The 8,270-nt window shown below is 38.6% G+C and overlaps 1 long non-coding RNA gene across 1 annotated transcript in view; it reads left to right on the top strand.

Annotated features, from left to right (window-relative positions):
- The first annotated feature begins 528 nt into the window (after positions 1-528).
- LOC132530903 (uncharacterized) overlaps positions 529-8,270 on the top strand; it is an 82,423-nt gene continuing 74,681 nt past the window's right edge. Inside the window, exon 1 of the long non-coding RNA XR_009543940.1 lies at positions 529-612. This is a non-coding gene — a long non-coding RNA (uncharacterized LOC132530903). The remainder of the gene's footprint in view (positions 613-8,270) is intronic.

Raw genomic sequence — 8,270 nt, 5'->3', positions numbered from 1 at the left:
GCTTCAAATGTGTAAGATCCTCTATCCAATCAACTGTTGATGTTCTGTCACTGTCTCTGGGCTCTTTCTTTGTTTTCAAGGCTGAGCAACTCCAAGGCTTGCAGGCCTGTAGGGTGCAGCCCAGCACCCTCCCTCCTTCACTCTCCTCACTGGTAACCACTAGTTTGTTTTCTATACCTGTGAGTCAGTTTCTGTTTTGCTATAGACATTCATTTATTTTTTTAGATTCCACATATAAGTGATATCATACAGTATTTGTCTCTCTGTCTTATTTCACTAAGCATAATATTCTCTAGGTCCATTCATGTTGCTGCAAATGGCTGAATTTCATTCTTTTTTTATGGCTGAGTAATAATGAACTGTGGATATATAGATATATCTTAATCCACCTGTCTGTCGATGAGCACTTGGGTTTTTTCCATGTACTGACTATTGTTAAATAGTGCTGCTATGAACATTGGGGTGCATGTATCTTTACAAATTAGTTTTTTCTGGATATACACCCAGGAGTGGCGTTGGTGGATCATACAATAATTCTTTTAGTTTTGAGGAACCTCCACACTGTTTTCCATAGTGGCTGAACCAGTTGACATTCCCACCAGCAATGTACAAGTAAGTGTTCCCTTTTTCTCCACATTCTCGCCAACATTTATTTGTTGACTTTTTGATAGCCATTCTGACAGGTGTGAGGTGATAACCTCATTGTAGTTTTGATTTGCATTTCCCTGATTAGTGATGTTGTGGTGAGAATCTTTATGTGCCTGTTGGCTATCTGTATGTCATCTTTGGAAAAGTCTATTTAGGTCTTCTGCCCTTTTATTGATTGGATGGTTTGCTTTTTGGTTACTGAGTTGTATGAGCTGTTAAACATTTTGGATATTAACCCCTTGTTATATCATTTGAAAATATTTTCTCCCATTCAGTAGGCTGTCTTTTCGTTGATGGTTTCCTTTGCTGTGCAAAAGCTTAAGTTTAATTAGGTCCCATTTGTTGTTTTGCTTTGCTTTCTCCTTAGGAGACAGCAATATTTTTTGATCTACAATCTATGTCAAAGAGTGTTCTGCCTATGTTCTCCTCTAGGAGTTTTATGGTATCAGTTCTTACACTTGGGTCTCTAATTTATTGTTGTATACGGTGTGAGGGAATTTCTGGTCTCATTGTCTTATATTTGGCTGTACAGTTTTCCCAGCACCACTTACTAAAGAGACTTTTATCCATTGTGTACTCTTTCCTCCTTTTGCAGTTTTTCATCCTTAAAAATAAGTCGTCTCTAGTGATCATTTCAAAATCTACAATTTTTAGTTGTCCTATAAGTTTTTATGTGTGTTTGGACTTTTAAACTGTCTTTTAACGTAAAAAAACTGTTTAAAAAGAATTTAAAACAGGTTCTGAGTATACTTGCTACCCCTCTTCTCTTGTATACTTAGGGCAGACATCATTAATGAGTTTTCAAACTATTTCCTGCTAAATCTGGTCTTAGCTTTGGAGTCCTTCATAATGGTCTCAAGGCAACAACTGTCACTTCTTAGGGGTTGGTATAATAAAAGGATCATTTGACAAGCCCAGTTTAAGGCTCTCTTTGCTTAGGACTGGAATAAATTAATATTAATCTCTTAATAAAATAATACATCAAACTAATTATACAAAACTCACTTCAAAAGAGGAGGCACGTAGATTATTTTAGGGGCATTAATTTGTGACATGAGAAAAGTACTAAAAGCTTTTAGGGAATTTTTTCTTTAAGAGTTGCAATTCCAAACGTTATTAGAATTCAAGCTGAATGTAAGTGTTATACTAGGATAATAGTAGCGTAAATTTCTGTTTTGGGAAAGAACATCCTAACTTCTGATGATATGAATAGGTTTTCCTCAGAAGACGTGATGAAATAGAAGTGAAGGCTGAGTTTGGACAGAGTACTAAACGTCTTTAAGGGAAGTGACAGTTTTGGCAGTCTATAACATGTCATGGAAACACACAATTGGCTAAAATAAACTAAGCCCTATGAGAATCAAAGGGAAAGCTCTTCAAAGTAGTAGAATGGTGACTTTTGCTCCTTCCTTGGTGGCAGGTGAAACTGTTTTGAATTTGACTAGAGATCCATGTAAACATACTGGCTGGAAGATAAGTAAAGATATTCTAGCTATATACTGATATATTCTAGCTATATACTGATTATTTTCTAGGGAGTAGTTTTAATAGAATATACCAATGTTGGGATTTTCTTGGTAAATAGACCTATAATTGTAGATAATGAATCTCAAATGTGCTGAAGAATACAGGCTTTTTAGCTATAACTAGTGAGTTAGACCCTAAAAGCTAAGCTACTAGATTGAACTGAATTGCTTTCACTGTCATCACTCTGAATCCAAAACATCCTGGTAAGGAAAAGCAGGGGACTTAGGTGGCTGGGTCTGATAGATTTGGGGCCTCTTGGACATGGAGTTGAACACTGAGTATACAAGTGAACACAGTATACGACTATTTCTTCTCTTTTGGAGTCTTTGCTAATGACTAAAGCTTGATGTCAGGTAAGATTTGCATTATGTGTGTATCTGAATTACCCTTCAGGCCTTTGAGTGTGCTCAGGATCACATCAAAGATTTATTGGATTCGCTCTAAAAAGGCAAAAGTCACAAGAGTGGACTTTGCAAGTGTTAAAGATATTCAAAGTAACATTTTACATTGAGGAACTTGACAACATGCTGTATGCTTTAATACCTTAGGGATTTGCACTGAACACTGGTATCTTAGAATCTCAAGGAAGCATTTTGTGTTTTAGGAGGCATAATCATCCCCCCTCCTCTAAAACAGTGAAGCTCAGACTCATTTAACTGGAGGAAATTCATTGGCACAAATAATGGGAAATTTTTAAAGAAAGAAATCATATAAATACATTTGAAAATTGATAAAACTCAATATATATTCATGAAAACCTTAGTCAGTTATGGAAATCACTTAATGTGATAAAAGATCAAGAAAATACTATAATAAATCACAATGGTGAAATGTTAATCTTGCCTTCCAAAAACAAATGGATGCCCACTATGATGAATTTTATTATAATATTAGAGGTCCTAGCCTAAGCGTTAATGTAATGGAAGTAATAGAAACTATAATTACTGGAGGGGAATAAATAAAGCACTGTTATCCACCAATTGCATGATTACATATGTACAAAACTTTTTAAATTGCACTAAAATATTAGAAATCAGAGGAAATTAGTAATTTTGCTGGGCACAAGGTCAGTATACAAATCAATTGTGGATAAATATATCAACGGCAAACAGAAAAACAATTTTTAAATGTTCCATTTGTAGTTAGGAACATGTTATGGGCTGAATTGAATTCCCCCACCAACAGACACACTTAGAACTCTGTGGGAAACAGAATTCTTAAGATGATTCCCACTGACTCACACCCATATACAATCTCCTTCCCTTGAGTGGGATCAGACTTGTGAATACATTAGTGATCATTCCCCTATTTATATCACAAAGGTGGAAAGACTTTGCAGATGTAAATAAGGTGACTTGGAATTAAATCCAGCTGACTTGGAATTAATCAAAGGGAGTTATCCAGGATAGGCCTGACCTAATTAGATGAATTTTTAAAAAGAGGTCTTGATCCTTCTTTGAAGCCCTGAGCTCTTCTACTGGCCTTGAAGCGTACAGCCATGTTACGAACAGCCTATGGACATAGACAGCTTCTAGGGGCTGCGGACCTCAGTCCTACAACTAAGAAACTGAATTCTGCCAGCAATCTTAATTTTGCTCGCAATCTTACCTAGCTTGAAAGACAACCTCAAGCACCCCATGAGAAGTCAGCCTGACCTACTATCTTGATTGAAGCCTTGGAAGATATGAGCAGAGGACCCAGCTTAGGTATTCCCAGACTCCTGATCCACAGAAACTGTGAGATAATGTTTTGCTTAAACCACTACATTTGTGTTAACTTTTTTATGCAGAAATAGAAAAAATAAATACAGTCGTAAGCAGGGAACTGAAGACTTTTTCTCTACATTAAGTGCTTGAAAAATCAAGTCATACTAACCTTGGAAAGTCCACAGTGAAACAGCTGCCTCATTGAACGTTTGACCCATGGTGATGCCCAGTCGCTGGCATCCCATCTATGAGCAGAAAGTATCCAAAAAGTTTGCCAGTGCCTCATTCCAGAATATAAATGGACAGGCCCTGAAAACTGTCATGCAAGCTAAGTCTTAAAGAAAAGAAATGCCCTTTAATTTGTGATAAACTGAGTTAAATGCTACTAGTGTTTGGGAAGATTAGCAATTGTTTAAAAAAAGCCTAACAATAATTAAATACATTGGAAAGCAAATTCCAGAGGAAAGTAAAATAACTTTGGTATACTATATAGCTAACCAAATTGACTAAACGTATTCCAGGGTGCGGGAAATGTAGTTATGGTATACTAATTGGCTCAGCTCTGAGCCATATCTATATTAATGTAATAGAACACTGAGTATTGATTGAATAAACAGCTTTAAAAGAACATAGAGGCTGCAAGGGGAATGAAAGTATAAGGGAACCAGACACTGATTTACTCTAATAAAATTGGTTATATTTATGTCAAAACGGAGTAAATCAAGAGCTCTCAGAGTAAGCACACTATCTGGAATAGCAAGATATGTACCAAAAATTTTTGAAATTTGGAAGAGGTTGATCCTGAGGACAAATACTAGAGCTGGGAAGGGATGGAATAGGGCATTACTGTTATTACTAACATCCTTCCAACACTATTTAGCTTTTCAGTACTTGTGATTGGTCTGTTCCTATTTTCTATTTCTTCCTGCTTCAGTCTTGGGAGATGGTACCTTTCTAAGAATTTGTCCCTTTCTTCTAGATTGTCCATTTTATTGGTATATAGTTGCTTATAGTAGTCTCTTATGATCCTTTGTATTTCTGTGGTGTCCTTTGTAACTTCTCCTTTTTCATTTCTAATTTTACTGACTTGAGCCCTCTCCCTTTGTTTTTCTTGATGAGTCTGGCTAAAGGTTTATCAGGTTTATCTTTTCAAAGAACCAGCTTTTAGTTTCATTGATCCTTGCTATTACTTTCTTTGTCTATTTCACTTATTTATGCTCTGCTCTTTAGGATTTCTTTCCTTCTAGTAACTTGGGTTTTGTTTGTTCTTTCTCTAATTGCCTTAGGTGTAAGGTTAGGTTGTTTATTTGAGGTTTTTCTTGTTTCCTGAGGAAAGATTGTATTGCTATAAACTTCCTTTTTACAACTGTTTTTGCTGCATCCCATAGGTTTTAGATCATTGCGCTTTCATTTTCATTTTTGTCTAGGTATTTTTTGATATCCTCTTTGATTTCTTCAGTGTAGTTTTTGAAAGTATGTGCAAACATCAATTTGGTGAAAATAAAAATTAGATTTACAGGGTCTAATAGTATAAGTGTGATCTCTTTTTTCTAAAGTAAATGTTTTTCTCAATGTTAATACTCACTGCAGCACACTAAGTTGTCCCTAAAGACCTGAACGAGTAATGTACCTCTCTAAGAATCTGAAGAGGAGGGAAGACTGAATTGCTAGGGGACCTTGGGTCTGTTAGGCAGAAGGAAAGATTAGAAGTAAATAGTCTAAAAATTAGAAAGAGTTTGTGTGCTTTCTGTGAGACTATTAAAATTATATAGTGGACTGAACAGGTAACTATACCTGTTAGATATTAAAAATTCTGTTTGAGTCTTTTTTTTTTTTTTTTTTTTGCGGTACGCGGGCCTCTCACTGCTGTGGCCTCTCCCGTTGCGGAGCACAGGCTCCGGACGCGCAGGCTCAGCGGCCATGGCTCACGGGCCCAGCCGCTCCGCGGCATGTGGGATCTTCCCGGACCGGGGCACGAACCCGTGTCCCCTGCATCGGCAGGCGGACTCTCAACCACTGCGCCACCAGGGAAGCCCTGTTTGAGTCTTTATTGCAGAAATCTCTATTTCTAAAGAGATGCATTATGTCCAGCCATAAATAGCATTGGGATTTACCTGAGCCTTTGAATAGCCTGTAATTCCTGTCTCTGCTGAAGCTTGTGAAAAGTTATAAGGTAAAGACATTTGTAAACGGAACAAAATTAGAATGAAAAACAAAATCCAAGAAATTCATGGACAGGAAAGATAAATTATTGTTTTATATGGTAATCGACATTAAATGTTAAGTTTAAAATTTACAGGCAACCTTACTGTTAATCTACTTAAAGAAACTGGGAACTATATTTAAAATCAAAGTCATTTCAAAAGAAAAAGATACTTTTATTATTTGACAGTGATATATAGACAAGTCACACAGAATTATGGGACAAATCTGACTTTCTGTTTCTTTGAAATATCAGAAGACTGACCAACAGATTTTGAAATATTCTATTTTCTGAAAGAAAATTTCTTCTGTGTAAGACATGTCCTACATAGATGAGTTTTATTTCTTCTCTGTATTTAATTTGCTTAATCACTAGGTTAAAGCCACTTTGTCTTTGCTATTGAAAATATTCAGTCATTAAGCAAATAGAAATGTAAGCTGACTGATTTTGACAATAAGCTCTTAGAGCTATAAGCCTTCTTATATGGGATGAGTTAGGAACGGGAAAGGTAATAGCACTAGTCAAATAGGACAGGTATGCACCTCCCAACCCTGCTCTGCCTCTAAACCAGAGGTTACTAGGCAAAGACGTACTAGTCAAGCCTAATGAATTAGGTTTCTAGATAACACATTTGGTTTCTTGGAAAAATACTCAAGATAATCAAGTCCTGCCAAAGTCTGATTCCTCTTCTCCATAAAACTGAACTTTAAAGAACTTAGATAAGAGTTATCTAAGAGTATATCTAATTTTATACTCTATTTGCTTGCATAAAATAATGAAGCCACTAACAAAAATACAATAATTAAATGAAATAAAAATATTAATTCAGCATTAATTAAAAGACTAGTTAACACATTAAGAAGAACACTGGATAATAGAGGCAGGTCACGGAAACTGCTATGGACTAAATATTTTTGTACCATCAAATGCACACACCCAAACCCCATTTCTCTACACACACAAAACCCACACCCCTGTTCCTCCTTCCACAAGCCTACCTCAGCCACTCCACACAAAAAGAACTCCCCCGTCTCTCCCTCCACACACACACACCAGTCTCTCCACAGGCGTGCACAGACACACGGACTCATAACACCTCTCCCTTCACACACACACAAACACACACCCATCTTGCTCTCCACACAAAACAGCCCCATCTCTACACACATCCCCGTCTGCCCCTGCACACACACACACACACACACACGTCTTTCCCTTTACACTTCCCTGTCTCTCCCTCCACACCCACACAACACTCTTTGCACACACACACAAATCGGTTTCTCCCTCCACACCCTCCTCGTTCTCTCCCTACACATTCCTCCCCTCTCCCCTGCACACCCACCCCCTAGTCTCTCCTCACACAAACACATAAACTCACACCCCTTTCTCCCTCCACCCCACTGTTGCTCCATCCACACTCATACCCCCACCTCTATACACACACCCCCGTCTCTCCACGTGTGCACACAAACACCCCAGTGTCTCCAACACACGGATACACAGACCCACCCCGCATCTCTTGTTCCAACACACACCCTCAGACTCCTCCCATCTCTCACTCCACACCCACATGCCAGTCTCTACACAAACACACACACACACACCCATCTCTCCCTCCATGCACACACACCCCTGTGTCTCCCGCATATTCTCCTTGTATGTCCATTCACACACAACAAGCCCATCTCTACACAGACCCCACACACAACATCATCTCTCTCTCCACAACCCCATCTCTCCAGTACACACACACAAATACACATGCCTATCTCTCCCTCCACACACACCACCGTCTCTACACACATACACCTGTCTCTCCCTCCATACCCCCTAGTCTCTACACACACACACACACACACACATACATACACATACACACATCCCTCCTTCCACAACCTCCATTTGTCCCTCCATCACTCTCTGTACATGCTCCCCCTTTTCTCCTACCACACACACTCACATCTCTGCACACACACTCACACACACAAACCCATCTCTCCCTCCACACACCCACACCTGTCTCTCCTCCCACACTCACCCGTGTCTCCCTATACACACACACACACAGAAAGCAGTCTCTCCCTTCACACAAACACCCCCATCCTACCCTGATAACCTGCACACATCCAGCTCTCCACACACACACAACACACACAACATTGTCTCTCCCTTCACACCTATAC

The sequence above is a fragment of the Lagenorhynchus albirostris genome, chromosome 12, assembly GCF_949774975.1.
Source record: "Lagenorhynchus albirostris chromosome 12, mLagAlb1.1, whole genome shotgun sequence".
NCBI lineage: Eukaryota > Metazoa > Chordata > Mammalia > Artiodactyla > Delphinidae > Lagenorhynchus > Lagenorhynchus albirostris.
This window is presented reverse-complemented; position numbering and strand designations above follow the sequence as displayed.